The sequence below is a fragment of the Notolepis coatsorum genome (assembly GCF_963971535.1).
Source record: "Notolepis coatsorum genome assembly, chromosome: 12".
Classification (NCBI taxonomy): domain Eukaryota; kingdom Metazoa; phylum Chordata; class Actinopteri; order Aulopiformes; family Paralepididae; genus Notolepis; species Notolepis coatsorum.
In genome coordinates this window covers 30,362,338-30,380,638 of record NC_140176.1, presented here as the reverse complement: position 1 = coordinate 30,380,638, position 18,301 = coordinate 30,362,338, and positions in this window count along the sequence as shown.

Below are 18,301 nucleotides of genomic sequence, written 5' to 3'. Positions count from 1 at the left end.
TACCCCACCTGGGTACCTAGTCCCCAAGCGGGAATCGAACCCAGGACCTTCTAGCTGTGATGCGACAGTGTTAAACCACTACACCACCGTGCCATGGTTGTCATCTTTACTGTCAACTTGTACGATGTCACTCTCACGTACTCCCACACCTTGACTTGTACTCTGGCATACTTCCACTTTTGGACTGTCTCACTTAAAGTAACACACTATGTTTGCATTGTTGTCATGATTGCTGTGTGTGTTTGGTTGGTTTGTTGGTTCAGTGGACCCAGAGAAGATGCAACAGATGAAGATGGATCTGGCAGTTTATTGCAGCACCAACCAAGCCTCCACCCCGTCCTGCCTGGGAGAGAGCGGACCAGCGCCTGGAGCCGCCTGCTGTGCTAAGTTCTCTGGTGAGGATGTGGACCAACCAGACCAAGACCATTTAGTAGTTAAAGGTCCCTTCCACTCAAAACGTGTTTTTCTACAGTTAACTCCTCTTGATGACTTTGACTGTGTACAGATTGTTAAGTAGGAAATTCATAGAAAAAAAGTATTTAATCAAGTATTTAAATTTTTTTTTATTGCTAATTAAAATGAAAGAAATGTATTTATTATTTAAATGCCTTTATTTCATATTCGACGCAGACGGTAGGCTATATATAGCTCATTTTGTTATTAATCTTATTAAACTCACCTCCAGTTTTGGGGATATTAGCCTCCGGATTCTATTGCCCCCTTCCCTCTGGACAGTGTCCCGGCGATACTCCCTGTGTATTCTGTTATTTTATACAACGGCATGCAAATTTCTCGATTCTGATTGGCTGAAACAGTCAATTTACACGTATGTATCTGTCACAATTCCACGTTTTTGGTCCCAGGACCCACCCACAACCGAATCACTATCACTCCGCGTGCGACTTTAAAAAAAAAAACAAGATGGCGGACAATAATCTTTACAAATGGATATGTTGATGGCGTCATAACGACTAAATAAAAACCGATTCTGTCACGGCGAATGTCTTAGTCTTTTACACAATGTTGGATTGTGTAATCTATGGGTCATGAGTCATTGTGGAACAAAAGAAAAATTGCGGATTGATTGATTGATTATTTGCATTTTTTTTTTTTTTTTTTTTTTTTTTTTGCCCTGACTGCAGAGCTCACTCTCACGCTGTCTGGCACTACTTTTTGTGGCGGATGTTTTTTTTTAATAAATCTTCGATTAATGTGTGTTTATTGTATAGCAATAAGGTTGGATGGATGTGGCAGTTGTATAAAAGCATTACACCACTTGCAGTCGTGATTTGTGAAAAATAAACCATGCCTAGGGGGGTCTAACGACCACCCCTAGGCATGGTTTATTTTTCACAAATCACGACTGCAAGTGGTGTAATGCTTTTATACAACTGCCACATCCATCCACCCCTAGGCATGGTTTATTTTTCACAAACCACTCCTGCGCGTGATGTAATGCTTAAATAACAAACCGACCCTCTGATTCAGTTCTCAATAATAGTCGGGCCAGACTTGCTGAAGAAGCGCTCCTCTGAACAACTATACGTGACGTCCCCCTCTCCTCCATGGGTGATCGAGGAAGCTCCTGTGGCAGATCCTGCATTCTACCTTTTGGGGATCATCTAAAACGGATCTCAGCCACGTATACTTCTTGTCCCAGTCTCTGTTATATGAGCAAAGTCTCTTTTTTTTGCCTCCATTTCCTTGTTTTTCTTAGCTAGCTAAATAACTTGTATCAGTAATATTGGCGGTCTTTCTTCTGACTACTCGAGTGACTGACGTCACACACACAGCTGTCCCGGCCTCGCTCGGACAGGTGACAGGCAGCACGACTCGCGAGACTCGAGTGAGCTGCTCGGCAGCCTCAGCTGGAGATGCATCCAGCTGCAGGACCACAGCACCGACACTCTCAGGACCGCGACACTTTGCGGACCCACACTCTCCAGACCCTCGCTCCCATTGGCTGATTTGGGTCACGTGACCGTCCCACTCCAATTCAGCCATTGGGTGGGACGGTCACGTGACCCAAATCAGCCAATGGGAGCGAGGGTCTGGAGAGTGGGTCCGCAAAGTGTCGCGGTCCTGAGTGTGTCGGTGCTGTGGTCCTGCAGCTGGATACTATTGCTCGGCTGCGCAATGCATTGGTTTGTGACGTCGCCTGATTTTTTTTATTTTAAATATAAGAGGGTATTGGAACGAGGCATTAAATTAACAACATTTAAAACATTTTTTAAATAATAATCTTTGAAAGATAAAAAAATAAAGATTATTTTTTTTTTCTTTTTTTTTATCTTTGAATTGCTGGACATTGTTTTGTTGTAGCGGGACCCGAGACAAACGTCCCAATGTGTAGGAGAGGTAGTCAGTCAGTATTCTATCTGTTATTACCGTGTGGGTGGGTGGGTTGGTTGTTGGGGTGTTGGGTTATTGGCTTGGGTGGGTGGGTTCTGGGTTGGGTGGGTGTATCAGTGTTTGGCGTGGGTGGGTGGGTGGTTGGTTTGGGTTGTTGGGTGGGTCGGTGTTTGGGTGGGGTGGGTCGGTGTTTGGGTTGGGTGAGTCTGTGTTTGTGTGGGGCGTGTGGGTGCGTGGCTTGTTGGGTGGGTGTGGTGGAGTCCCAACCCTTATAAAACCATACTGCATCTCCACATCCATAGTGAGTTGTCACAGTATGCTTTGCTATGGAATTTGCATTGAGCATTTTATCAACAACGAGCCTCCACTAGGGGCAGAGCAGCCAACTGTGCATCTGAGTGAGTGACATCGCTGGTCATAGAGGTGCTTGGCATCTTATAAACCCTCTTATCTTCCAGCAGCAGGTATGATTTCCACGTAGTCCCATCGCTCATTATGATTACAGGACAGAGCACATGATCATTAAAGAACAGAGGAGTCTTTCTCTAAAGCGCGCGCTCTCTCTCTCTCTCTCTCTCTCTCTCTCTCTCTCTCTCTCTCTCTCTCTCTCTCTCTCTCTCTCTCTCTCTCTCTCTCTCTCTCTCTCTCTCCTCATCTTTGCCTCTTTGTATCCTGCTCTCCTCTCCACCTGCAGTTGTTGTCATTCCAGGCCCAAGCCAGTAATTTGGTGTCTGCTAGTAGGTGTAATTACACGGCGTGCGTGCAGTCGAGCGTTGGGCCGGGCCGTCTCTAAACACAGCGTACAGGCTGCAGACTGTAGCCCGGTGTGCATTCCACAGCTAACCACAGGGTTGGTTTTTATTGGAGTTTTCCACGCTAAGTGTCTGAGAACGATGATATTTCAGAACGGTAGGTAGTGCACGTAGCAGGTGAGAGTATTGTGAGTTTCTTTGACATGGCCAAAATATATTGTCCTGATTGGAGGATAACAATAGTGCCCCGCCCTCTACTGAGTGAGTTGACAGTTTGAGTGAAGCATAAGTAGCCAATCAATCACTATGTTCCAATTTCCAGCACTTATTAACCAATGTGTCAGACGTTAGCTAAAATTCCAGCTTGTTAAACCTGACACCTCAAAGCTTAGCTTGATGGAATGGAGGTTTATCTTGCTAGGCAATAGCATAGGCTGTTACATTTTAACGTGGTTAGGGGAGCATTTTTTTTTTTTTTTTTGTGCTAAATCTGTAAATAATATAGAGCATTGAAGCGGCTTGGTAGTGGAATGTCTGATCACTAAGTGTGTGACTCTTACCACCTAACCTGCACGGACTACAACGTATAACATGACGTATATCATCCCAGTTAGGGTACCTTATGTATACTGCACCTGTGTACACCGTTTACTTTACTTACTCGTATATATTCAGATTGTGTTTTATTGCCCATATCTATTGTAATGTATAATATAACTGATGGGGCATACAGACCCTCATCTGCACCTTTGATTACACTGTTTACCTGCTCATATTCTCTTATTTTAGTATTTGTTCCTCACATTTTACCCATTCACTCACACATTCACACACCGATGGCAGAGGTAACCATGCAAGATGCCAACCTGCTCATTTGGAGCAGTTAGGGGTTGTGTTAGTAAGTGTCTTGCTCAAGGACACTTCAACATGCTGCCCGGGAGGAGCTGGAATTGAACCGGGAGCCTCCGGATTACCACACTACTGCTCTACCTCCTGAGCCCCTGTTGCCCCCGTGTGTAGTGTAGTATCGAGGTCTAATCACTAGAGTGGCTGGGTAGTGTAGAGGTCTAATCTCTAGAGCGGCTGGGTAGTGTAGAGGTCTAATCTCTAGAGCGGCTGGGTAGTGTTGCGGTCTAATCTCTAGAGCGGCTGGGTAGTGTTGCGGTCTAAGCTCTAGCCTTCCACCACAGAGAACTGCGTTCAATTCCGGGCAGTGGTACCTCCAGTCGTCCCTATGGTTGGTCAATCATCCCTATGAACACAATTGGCAGAGTTCACTCTGACACTGTTGACCACTAGGAGCTTCCCAGTATAACTACAGTCTGACACTGTTGACCACTAGGAGCTTCCCAGTATAACCACAGTCTTGACACTGTTGACCACTAGGAGCATTGTTTTTTGGTGAAGTACTAGGTAAAACTGCCTTTTCCTTTTGATGCTTCCAACACCTGGAATGCTCTCCAACTGACTCTTTGCTGCATTTAAAAGTGATCTCCGACCACTGTGTCGACTTGTAACTGTCTTAGCTGATTTATTATTTTTTATTCTTATTTATTGTGTCTAAACTGTCTATGTATGAAATTGCTGACAAACTGTTTGTTTGTTGTTTTGTGAGCTCGTCGTCACTGTAAATGAGGGTAACCTCAGTATCTTATAGGGCTGACCTTGGAAGCTTTTTTTGGCAATCGAAGCTTCGGGGCTTAATTCGAAGCTTCAAGAGAAAAAAAGAATTATTATAATATATATATATATATTTTGATCTTATGTTGTGGGACTTGTACAGCACTTTGGTAAACTTTGTTGTTTTTAAATGTGCTCTATAAATAAAGTGGATTGGATTAATTAATTAAGTAGCCCCTTTCATGACTGTGACGCAGCCAACAAGGTTTCACTCGGCTGCGCTGCCTGGGTGCAGTGGGGCTGCTCTCGCAGCCAACGACATGACATTACATAATTATGTTGCAACCTTCGTCTATCAAGCAAACAATTATATTATATTTAATTTATATCAGACAATGCACCTACAAAAGCAGATGATTACAAATAAATTAGCCAACTTGGTAACACATTAGTCATAGCAGCATAGGCATAGCCTTATTAATGTTTTGTGTTGCGTCGCCGTCGTGTACAACGATACTTATGTTTTTTAGGTGATTTGACAAAGTTGTTGTAGAGTTGTGATATGCCATTTTCTTCTGGCATATCTGGCACTCGGCTTTTTGGGCATTGTCTTTGCATATTTTAAAGTGTAACCACACGTCTGATGACTTCTTCGTCGACATGTCTGCTGCACATGTCCTTGTTGTTTTCAACACAGATAATCTCCACGTGCTTGTTGTAGAGAGGTGGAGTCGAGGCGCCACTTACATTCGTTTCATTGGAATGGAGGCGGGAAGGCACCGCTTACTTTCGTTTCATTGGAATGGAGGCGGGAAGGCGCCGCTTACTTTCGTTTCATTGGAATGGAGGCGCAAGATTTTGGAGGCAATTATTATTATTTTTTTTTTACTTTGGTTTTATTTTTTTTATGTTCGAAGCTCATGCCATCGAACAAAGCTTCGAAGTATTTAAGACAGCCCTAGTATCTTATGAGTTTGAAATCAAATGAAAGTGCCCCTTTAAGTATAAATTGAAATTGGCTTTTTCTGACCTGGGGTTCAATCCTGTATTTCTGGTATCTGTCCTACTGTCTCAGAACATCTGTCTCTGATGTCTATCCTACTGTCTCAGAACATCTGTCTCTTTGATGTCTGTCCTACTGTCTCTGATGTCTGTCTACTATCTCAGAACATCTGTGTCTCTGATGTCTGTCTACTATCTCAGGACTCTATACCACTAAAGGGAGTGGACAGCCTTCAGTAAACAGCCTGGATTCCCAGCACATCCATTAACCACACGTTGTTTCCCCAGGGGACAAGAACTGGTACCGTGCCGTGGTGCTGGAGACCAGCGAGTGCGAGGCCAACATCATCTACTGTGACCACGGCAATGTGGAGAGGGTTCCCTACTGCAGCATTCTACCCATCCCCTCCCACCTGTTGCAGCTGCCCTTCCAGATCACACGCTGTGCACTCGCCGGTATGTCAACCAGGAGGTTCCTTTACTTTGAACCAAGGGCCAAAATATATCACACATTTTCACAACTTAGTACAACTACACTTGATACAACTACTGTAGGTCAGTAGTACAATTACACTTGATACCACTACTGTAGGCCAGTAGTACAACTACACTTAACCTCTTAACTGGCACCTCTTGAGGACGATTTGCCCACCGGCACGACGCGCCACTTTGCGAGCGTCTAGCGGCTCGGGTCTGCATTTATTTGTATACAATATATATATAGAATTATGTTTTTTTTATTAGAACAATTTATGTGGGGCGGCTAGGTGGCGCAGTGGGCAAGACGCTCGCCACCAACGCAGGAGATGCTGGGTTCGAGCCCAGCTCTCGGCGTTGCTACCAGCTTGGCTGGTCGTTCATACTAATACAATTGGCAGTATTAGGGGGTGGGAAGCTGGTGGGTGGGGATCGGACGTTGTGGACAGCGACTCCCACAGGTCGGTTGGTGCGCCTGCGCAGTAGAATCAGGAAGCGACGAGGTCGGCGTGTCCCTCCCAGTCCCACGCAGACCCTCGCCGCTGAGAGATCGTGCTGTGCAGGTGAAAAGATGCGACGGCTGCCTCCTCGAGTACCGGAGGGGACACGTGATGCAAGGCTTCGTCCACATTGCAGCCGGCTTGTGGGAGGCTTGGCCTAACAACGTTCGAGTCAGGGGGAGGGTAGAGTTGGACAATGCGAAATTGAGGACGGGAGGAAAATAGAAAAATGGGGAGAAAAAGTAGATACAAAAAAAGAAGAATTTATGCAAATGTTACATTCAAATTATACATCTTCCATTTCATTCCCCATTCCTATCCCCTAACCCCACCCCATCCCACCCAAGGAGAGCGACAACAAACATACATACATATAATACACATAAATAAAAAAAAAAAATAATAATAATAATTAAACATAAATACAGATGTGACAGAAAAAACTACGCCGCACGTGTCGGAGGAAGCGTGAGGATGACTTCAGGGTTCCCTTGTACCGACCAGTAGGAGAACATGCGCACAACAACCAGGTAGGGGAGGGGGGGAATTTGCACAACGACTAAAATTGGGACGGGGAGAAAAACAGAAAAATCGGAGAAAGAGGATTAATAAAATAAAAATAAAAACTTCATAATGTTATCTTTCAAAAGAGAACAGGCTTATGCATGTGCTATAAGTATAAAAATACACTTTTCAGAAAAAGTATGGAGTCAAGTTTAAAAATGGCAATTTTTTTAGGATTTTAGTTTATGGAATGTGTTTATAATTCAGTGAATATCCGCCATTTTTAATTAGCGGCCATCGCCAGTTGTAGTCATATGAGAAGAGGGCATCCAGAGCTCTCAATGAGCGTTGAGAATTCGGAAAAACTACAGTACCCAGACGATTCTAGCTTCCTGCAAGCAAATTAAATTAATATTTCTCTGTATTCTCGACCACAAAACTGAATGTTATTGGCATAGATTGGAGCGCAGTCTACCTTCTGTGAACATTTAGCAACAATCCGCGTTGCAAACGGATTCAAAATGGCGGAGCCATATCCATTATTAGAATGGAACTGTACATACAGTAGATTTCATTCACGGTTCTTCAGTGCACGCCTGGAGATACTAAATCCAAATTTAACTGCCATTTGAAAGAGGAGATTTGGCCCGATCCATAGATGTGCGAGTTGGTTATAATAACGTAATTTATAGGCCTGGTATTCTATATTCTATAATAATATTTCAAATTGCATGTGTCCGGATGGCAGAATTCAGTACTGTATCTACAAAACATTATGTTTAATCATCTTCCCTTTATTCATTTGCTTATATTTTTTTGTACATATGATCTCAAGAAGGTGCTGAACAAGCTCAGTGGCAGTTTTCTATGTCTGGTCATTTTTAGCATGGTGTTATTCACTCAAAGATGCAAAGAAAAATCATAATTTTTATTCTCCTTTTGTTTGTAGGGTTTGAACCGATACTGGTACCTGTGAATCGATAACGGTACCTTTTTTCTGTACTTTAGTCTCAAAAGATTTTATCTATCTACTACCTCAGTTGTAAAAAAAAAAAATCCAAACTTCAAATAATTTATTATCATTATTTATTTAGAATAATTTGTTTATATTATAAACACACATATCTTTAAATAAAAATTCATGTTTTACAAAATAACAAGTATAAAAAGATTAAACAAACCAATGAACGATTCTGCTGAACTAAAAGGTACACATCTATATATTTAAATAAATATACCTGAAGATGTCGATGCCTCAGTGTCATTGTTTTGTCACCGGTGGATCTCACGTGAATCGGTAGTACCGACGTGATTCGGTCTATACCCTTAAAAGTACCGGATTCGGTACCCATCCCTAAGTGTACCCCCTTGTACCCTGCCGGTAAGGAGTGTACCCTCTTGTACCCTGCAGGTAAGGAGCATTTCCCCTCTGCGTGGCCCGACGAGGTGCTTGAGCTGTTCGTGTTGCTGCTGTTGGACAGCGACCAGGCCACCGTCCAAGCCTTCGACGGCCATACCAACCTGCTGTCCGTCACCGTGGGCACGGAGAGCGGTGGAGGACACCTCAACACCATCATCTTGGAGGGGCTGCGGGCCAACTGTCCTCCTGCCCCAGTCCCCACCCTGGAGCTCCAGTCCACAGAGAAGAGCACAGCTAGTGTTGCTACTGTTGCACCTGATCGCCCCAAGCCTAGCACTACCGCTGACACCACGGAGGAGCCTGGACACATTCCAGCTCCAGCCAGAGCTCCAGCCAGCACCCCAGAGCTGATGCACACTGGTCAGCACAAAGCTACAGCCCGCACCCCAGAGCTGATGCACACTGGTCAGCTCAAAGCTACAGCCAGCACCCCAGAGCTGATGCACACTGGTCAGCTCAAAGCTACAGCCAGCACCCCAGATCTGATGCACACTGGTCAGCTCAAAGCTACAGCCAGCACCCCACAGCTCATGCACACTGGTCAGCTCAAAGCTACAGCCAGCCCAGCCAGAACCCCAGTGCTGATGCACACTGGTCAGCTCAAAGCTACAGCTACAGCCAGCACCCCAGAGCTGATGCACACTGGTCAGCTCAAAGCTACAACTACAGCCAGCACCCCAGAGCGAATGCACACTGGTCAGCTCAAAGCTACAGCCAGCACCCCAGAGCTGATGCACACTGGTCAGCTCAAAGCTACAGCTACAGCCAGCACCCCAGAGCTGATGCACACTGGTCAGCTCAAAGCTACAGCTACAGCCAGCACCCCAGAGCTGATGCACACTGGTCAGCTCAAAGCTACAACTACAGCCAGCACCCCAGAGCGAATGCACACTGGTCAGCTCAAAGCTACAGCCAGCACCCCAGAGCGGATGCACACTGGTCAGCTCAAAGCTACAGCCAGCACCCCAGAGCTGATGCACACTGGTCAGCTCAAAGCTACAGCCAGCACCCCAGAGCGGATGCACACTGGTCAGCTCAAAGCTACAGCCAGCACCCCAGAGCGGATGCACACTGGTCAGCTCAAAGCGACAGCCAGCACCCCAGAGCTGATGCAGCTCAAAGCTACAGCTCCAGCCAGAGCTCCAGCCAGCACCCCAGAGCTGATGCACACTGGTCAGCTCAAAGCTACAGGTACAGCCAATGGTTGGTCTCTGCTTTATGGTTTAGAATATTTTTTTATTTGATTGTTTCTAGTCTTGCATTCACATTTCGTTTTTAATACTCATGTAAGCAAGATGGTGTAGGCTTATGTAATGTGTTTGTTTTGTGACAAAGGCGTTGCCCCTCTTCAGTCCATATATTCGGCCTGGATGGAACACTAAAATGTACATTTATTGGAACCGTAAACCCATGTGGGTCAATTCTCACGGATGCAAACTATTAGAATAGCTAGTACTCTTCTGAATGCATGCAGCTAAGTGGGATTCTTTACTGAATGCATGAAGCTAAGTGGAGTTCTTTACTGAATGCATGCAGCTAAGTGGAGTTCTTTACTGAATGCATGACGCTAAGTTAGGGCTGGGCGATATGACGATATTATATAAATATCGGGTACAGTTCATTAACGATACACTTTTTTAACGTATTGTGGATATCGTGATGTTTTGCCCAAGAGGATTGTGTCGCGTCAATCTGGTCCACACCCGTTCAAACTTTTGAACAACGCCGCCCCCACACACACTACTGCATCAAAGTTACTAATTATTATTAACAAAGGCATTCGTTTTGTGGCATTAACGTTATATAGTTACACGTTCAATAACATTAGCGTATTTACCCAAACATAGCAATGTCCAATGACGACATAGATAGCAAGCGTTACTGTTCATATCTCAGCCCGTGCGGAGTTGTGCATGCCCATTCTGCGGTCTGTTAATAAAGTTTTCAATCAGACAGATGTATGGAAAGGCTTTTATTATAACATTCGTTGCAATAAAATCATTATGGCTTGTTTAGTCATGCTGCGGTGCGCTGGTAATCACTCGTCTGCCGCAGGGAGCTGTTGTTGTCGTTGAGCTGAGCTCAGCTCTCGTCAAAATCAATTGCGGAAGTAAAAAACGCATAGAGCTTGCCGATTGGTGCTAAGAACAGCAGGGCGGGTTCAATCGGTGTGACGTAATTGGCAGACTCTGCCGGCTGAATGATCGAATGAATGGAAACGTTATTAACGATTGCAGAATGGGTACAATACAGTACAGCTCAATACAACAACAGTGGACTGGGGGATGAAGACCAGAAAAAGACTTTCGGCTTTTTTACATAAAGGTCCTCCATTTTCAATTCATCAAAACATTTAGAGACATACAAATATACAGTAGTTTCATAAAAATGCTAAAATGCTATTTATTGATTGATTGATTGATTTAAAACTTTATTAACATATTGCAGAATGGGTACAGTACAGCTCAATACATACAATTGTTATGGGGATGCAGACCAGAGAAAGTCTTTCGTCTTGTTTACATCAGGGTCCCCCATTTTCAATTAATCATATTTCATATCTAAATCATATAATATCTCATTGCTAAATATATGCAATATATAATCTAATAATCCAATAATCTAAATCTAATATATAATATAAAAATGCTAAATGCATGGGTATTTTATTTAGTCTTTAATGTTAGCTTGCAAACTCAAATTGTCTTGGTAAGCCTCATAATGAATTGTTTGGGGAAAAAAAGAAAAACATCGTGATGTGTATCGTGTATCGCCGAAAGGTCAGAAAATATCGTGATATCATGCAAACTATTAGAATAGCTAGTACTCTTCTGAATGCATGCAGCTAAGTGGGATTCTTTACTGAATGCATGAAGCTAAGTGGAGTTCTTTACTGAATGCATGACGCTAAGTGGAGTACTTACTGAATACATGACGCTAAGTGGAGTGAGTGGTGTCTGTGAGGCGGGTGTTTGGGTTGTATTTTGATCTTTTGCTCCTTTTCAGAAGATGTTGTACAGAAGGTTATTGATCAAATGGAGCCACCATTCATGATTAATACCACAACTATCAACGGTAAGTGTGGCTCAGGCTCAGCCTACTTCACCAAACATACTTGTTTTGATATCAATTGCAATAAAGAGTAGTTGTTTGCCAACATTGTTTCCTTAGATTGGCAAACCATCTCATTTAGCATAAACATTCTAAACTGAATTAAAAGATTTTCAGCACAACATTATGCTGTTTCAGCATGGAATATAAAGGTTTTCTGTCTCACACCCGTCTTCTGTCTCACTTGTCTTCTGTCTCACACCCGTCTTCTGTCTCACACCTGTCTTCTGTCTCACTCCTCTGTGCTTATCCTCCAGGTCCTCATTGCTCAGGCTGCTGCTGTCAGGAGATAAAGACCAAGGTCAGTTATTCCAGCCACCAGCCAATGGCAACATCGTTGTGCTAAGCCTCATCTTTGTCTTCTGTTCCTCTTAAGTCAATGTGATGACATCACCTTCCTCATCTTAACCCCTTTATGTTGAGGACACATTTAGCATAAAATGCCTGACTATTGCATGCCCAAAGTAATTTGCGATTTATTACTTGAACCACTTATAGCACATGCATGAGTCTGGTCTCTTTTGAAAGGAAACATTCTGAACTTTCTTCCACAACAGGAGAATAATCACTCTTGAGTGCTAATGTAATAGTTAGAGGTTTGAGTCAATGTGATGACATCACTTTCCTCATTTTAACCTGTTAATGTTCAGCGGCCCGGCCCGTCAACAAACGTAGTGCTGAGAATATACACATTGACTGCTGTTTTGATAGGGTTAGGGTCTATTATTTGGCCACATTTGAAAAAGAAACTCAACATCACTTAATACAGACTGTATTGATCTATTTGTGACGTGAAATAAATCTCTGCCCGGTACCGATCAGGCTTGTGTGACCGATCAAGTCAATGTGATCACTTTTCTCATCTCCTCATCTTAACCTCTTGAGCCCTAGCCCTATTTTCTGAAAATCTGCCTAAAAAGACATAAGTAAATGGAAGATTGCTCCACTTCTACAAGGTCCATTTGCATGTTATTGGTATCTAGGGACATCTATGGATCTCAGGGAATGTATCCCCAGATACAAATATTGTATCTGTTACTAGGCTTGAGTAAATTGTAAAGAACCAAAGGAGAATTATCAATTTCCTTTTTTAATTCATTTCTTTTCATCTTTGACAATTGACGGTAAATAACACCATGCTAAAAATTTACCAGACATGAAAAAGCTCATTCAGCAGCACCTTCTTGAGATCACATGTACAGAAAATCTAAGCAAATTAATAAAGGGAAGATGATTAAACAGAATGTTTTGTAGATACAGTACTGAATTCTGCCATCCCGACACACAGAAATTGATTATAGAATATCAGGCCTATAAATTACCTTATTATAGCCAAGTCGCACATCTATGGATCGGGCATCTCCCCTTGTCAATGGCAGAGTTCAATCTGTATTTAGTATCACCAGGCGTGATTTACAAACGTGAATGAAATATTTTTTATTATGTACATTTCTCTGCAATTTTCTCATCAGATTGCAACGCTGTTTTTTGCTAGACGTTCACAGAAAGGTAGAGAAACGAACTGCCTACTAATTTATGCCAATAACGTTCAGGTTTGTGGCAGATAATCCAGAAAAAATAAGATAAATAATAAAAGTAAATCCACAAGTCATATGATTGACAGGAGGTGGCTTGAGCTGGGTAGTGTCGTTTTTCTAAATTCCAACGCCCATCGAAAGCCCTCGGTCTCCTCTCCTCAAATGACTACAAACAAAATGCGGCGTGCATTTCCTAGCGTCGATCCAAAATGGCGGAGCCATATCCATTGATTCACTGCATAATGTGGTGTTATATTTTATATTTATAGGGAGGTGTAGTCTGACGTCACTGGTTGTTCCACCCGTATAGGGATTTAGCATTGGGAAAATGGATTATCGCCGTTATCGGCTATTGTAACAATTCTGCCGCATGAACATTGGCACGCTTTCCATTTTTGCACAAAATGAGTTCCCTTCTACCACTAACATTATTGTTTAACACTTTGCCTGCCACACACGAGAATACTCTGGTTTATTTATAGGTGGTTGAAAGCCACTCGCGAGATTTCTCTGAATTATTTATTATTATTATTATTTTTTTAGCGATCTGAAATCATATTGCATCACCCGAGCCTACCCGAGTATAGCCGAGCGGCGCCGGCGATCATTGTGGAAAAAAGCGCCCCCTGTCGTCTCCCAGATGACATAAGTGATTTTGGAATGGACTCAATGAAAATGAATGGGGAAAAAAATCCGGTACTCCACATTTTCCAGTCCACTGATGCAGCCGGGGTTACCACAGTTCATTCTGGATCCTCTGAGACCCGCGGATCATGGAGTACTACTGTATCGCGTTGGATCCATACACGTATCGATTTTTTCGAATGGTGATCAGGAATTGGAATATACCAGTTGGATACCATCTGATGTCAGGTAAGGACTCTATGTTATCAGTGTTAGGATAATCAGAGTAAGTTTGATGAAGTTATAAGCTGTTTTGTGAAATGTCTTCTTTCGGTTTCACTGTAAAAGTCCGAGAGGAAATGAACGTGGCGATTATCCGTGCGCGGCCGTAATGTGCTTGCGTGCACGTATAATATTGATCATCTAGCGTTTATTTGAAAACGATTCATAAAAAGGCAGACGAATATCAACGTTGTGGAATATTCCAGTAAAAGACGATTTTCATAGAACGCTCCAGAATGGGCTGTTTTTTTATCTGAAAACGGGTGCTTTTCTAAATGCTCTGAAACGGAAACGACGCGATAAAAAAAATATCTGCCTTGACAGCACTGATTGGAAAATAGTCTTTGATAATGCGATGGGCAGATTAGACACATAGCCATAATTTAAAACATAGATTAGGCGATATTAACGTTAACATTGGCGCCGATGGTGGCATTCAGCCGGTAAAAAGGAAAACCAGGCGTGGCGCTCAAAGTGTTAAGCATTTTTGGTTGAAATAAAGGTAGGTATAAGGTTTTAAATGTGTCGTAAAAAAATAACTACAATTACCAGTAGGCAGCTCCCGGATGGTAATGCACCCATTGGATTGGACTCAATGAAAATTTATCAGAAAAAAAATCCGGATTCCACATTTTACTTCTCAGGCATGTAACCCGAGCCGATAGGATTCATTGTGAACCCTCAGAACAGCGTGGAATATGTGTTTCGAGTACCTAACGTTGGATCAATAAACGCGATCGATATTTGGAATGGCGATCAGGAATTGGAATAATCTTTTTGCAGAACATCTGATGTGAGGTAAGGAATCTATGTTACCAGTCTTGGGGTAATCAGATGTATTTTTGTGTATGACGTTAGCGCTGACCAGGAAATAGATAATCGATTTTTCAGCCCGCTTCTCTAGCGTGCATAAGTACACATATACTATCGATAATCTAGCGTTTATTTGAAAACGATTCATAAATAGGCCAAAAAATGACAACGTGTTTTGTGTATTCCACTAAAGAGCTATTATCACGGAATCTTAATTTTTTCTGGAAATTTTCAAAAACGGTATAAAACGGAAATTTACCGATGAAAAAATCCGTTTCATACATGTTGACTCCAAGCAAGTCATTGATAAGCGACGGGCGTATTAGACACATAGCCATAATATAGAATATAGAAATAGCTCCGTGAAAATCATGAAATATCGGAAAATCTGTCCCCTGCTGGCACTCAATGTGTTAAGTGGAACAGAGGGTGGAACACGAAAAAACTAAAATGACGTAACCACTACACCCCCCTATTATTAACTTTACCTTCTCTCCCCAGCAACCTCCTGCAAAGCCTCACCTTCCCTCTTTCTACCTTTTTTACCCTACCCTCCAATCTCCCCCAAATCCCATTCAATCTTGTTTGCTGCAGCTCAAATGTATCCCCTTGCCCCACTTTGCCTTCATGTCTCTGTCTGTGTTTGTGTATTGTATGTTTGTTTTTGTTTCGCTGCCATTTTGGCCAGGGCCCTATTCCCCGTACCTGGTTCAACTAAGTCGATCAAAAGTCCCATTAGCCAGATTCAATTAACCCGATGTTTGAATCCAGGCTTTCCCTGTTCCTCGAACGCTGATTCAGTCTCGTTAATTCGAACCAGACTTGATACTCAGGATAATTGCGAGCGGGTGTCGATCGCAGAACTCCTGATTTTCTAACGGCATTGATTGATTGATTGATTGATTGATTGATTGAAAACTATATTAACAGATTGCAGAATGGGTACAATACAGTACGGCTCAATAGCCTCGCCGACCAGTTAAATGCATAATCTATACTATAGGCTAATTTTAAATCCCTCATTACCCCAAACAATCAGATTATATTGCTTTAAATGTGCCTGCTGGCAGTAGGCTTAATGGGATGAATAATCAAATGAGATCTTGCTAGCGAAAATAATTAGTTCAACTCTTTCAGAATAAGTAGATAAAAACAAGCCCAAAGAGTATCTAATTGATACAAATTACTTATGAGGCTATCTACTGTATGTGCTTAGGTATCATGTACTATATAAATATATGGTTCCCAAAGTTTTCAAGGCGCGACCCCCGAAATAACGTGTCAGAGAGGCTTGGAGGCTATACAGTTTCACTATTAATCAGGTTTTAATCTGTTTCGGACATAATCCATACATGCATTGAATTGACTAACCTTTGGTTTATACCAGGGACACCAGTCATGTTAATCACCCTCTTGTTCATCATCAGATAACAGTGCTTGAACAGATTCATTCATCAAAACGTCAAAGGCTTGCAATTGCTCATTCATTTTCTCAAGTCACGTCCACGTCATCAAATCCATCAAACAGCGCATCTCCTCAGACATTTTAATCCCAGTTACAATATCACAATAACGTGTGAGTGACAGTGATACAATTCAACAATCCACAGATTCAGATTTGTCGTAATTCACATCCATAATCCACACATAAAGACGCTTCAATTTATGCTTGAATGAAACACAATCCGGGCGCTCCGTTAAGCAAATACATCCACAGCGGAGAATATGAAACGAATCAGAGCCAAACGCCCGATAGGTTTCATTCATTAAAAATATCCCAGCAGGATTCACATTTGCAATGCTCCGTTGCAATGCTCCGTTATTAAAATAACCACATAGTGTGTGTCACGACTCGCGCACGCCGTATCCGTATAACTATGACATGCATTATTTAGGACAAAGTAAATCCATAGGCTGAATATGATTTATTATCAGCATTTTAAGTCTTATTATTTTACATTTCAAAAGCCCCCTCTAGAAAAACTAAGCACAAAAACATAATTCAGAATGGTATAATGGGATCTGTGAGGAGAGCTGGCATTTCTTTGCGAGGGCGTGGCCAGTTTATCCAGCTAACTGAACTAAACTCTGCGCTGGAGCGGGTTCAAACATTCTGATCTGTTGCCATAGTGATTTAGACAATCGCGCTTCGGGAAACCGAAAGGTCTAGCTTATGTCAAGTTATCATGAAAATGATCCGGCTAACTCAGTTAGCCAGGTACGAGGAACAGGGCCCAAGTCTTGCTAGAAAAAGAGATCATTGATCTCAAGTGACTACCTGGTAAAATAAAGGTTAAATAAATTATAAGAATGGGGCGGCTAAGTGGCGCAGTGGGCAAGGCGCTCGCTACTAATGCAGGAGATGCTGGGTTCGAGCCCATCTCTCTGCGTTGCTTCCGGCTTTGCTGGTCGTTCATACTAATACAATTGGCAGTATTAGGGGGTGGGAAAGCCGGTGGGTGGGGATCGGACGTTGTGGACAGCGACTCCTACAGGTCGGTTGGTGCGCCTGTACAGCAGAATCAGGAAGTATCGGGGGCAGCGTGAGCCTCCCACGCGTTACTCCTTGCCACAGAGTCTGCACTGTCTGGTGAAAAGATGCGACAGGCTGCCTCCTCGTGTACCGGAGGGGACACGTGATGCAAGGCTTCTATCCTCACTACAGCCGACCAGTGGGAGGCATAGTCTAGCAACGTTCAAGACAGGGGAGGGAAGAATTGGCAATGCGAAATTGGGATGGGAGAAAAATAGAAAAATAAGGAGAAAAAGTCGATTAAAAAAAAGAATGGAACTGTACATACAGTCCCGGTTCTTCCTGCACGCCTGGTGATACTAAATCCAAATTGAACTCTGGCGTTGGAAAGAGTAGATTTGGCCAGATCCATAGATGTGCAAGTTGGCTATATAATAAAGTAATTTATAGGCCTGATATTCTATATTCTATAATACTATTTCAAATTGCATGTGTCCGGATGGCAAAATGTAGTACTGTATCTACAAAACCTTTTCTTTAACACATTGGGTACCACGCCTCTTTGCCCAGATAACCCCTTGAGTGCCAGCGCTTTAGTCAATGGGAGGTTGGGGATATTTGCGAACGCTTAAACTATATCTTAAATTATGGCTATGGGTCTAAAACACCCCTCGCTCATCAATGACTTGCTTGCAGTCAGCATGTACGAAACGGATTGTTTTTTCATTGGTACATTTCCGTTTTGAATAAGAGTATTGTTTTCGGAGAGTTCTAGTAATTTCAGAGAAATTCCGCGATAATAGCCCTTTAGTGGAATACACAAAACATGTTGT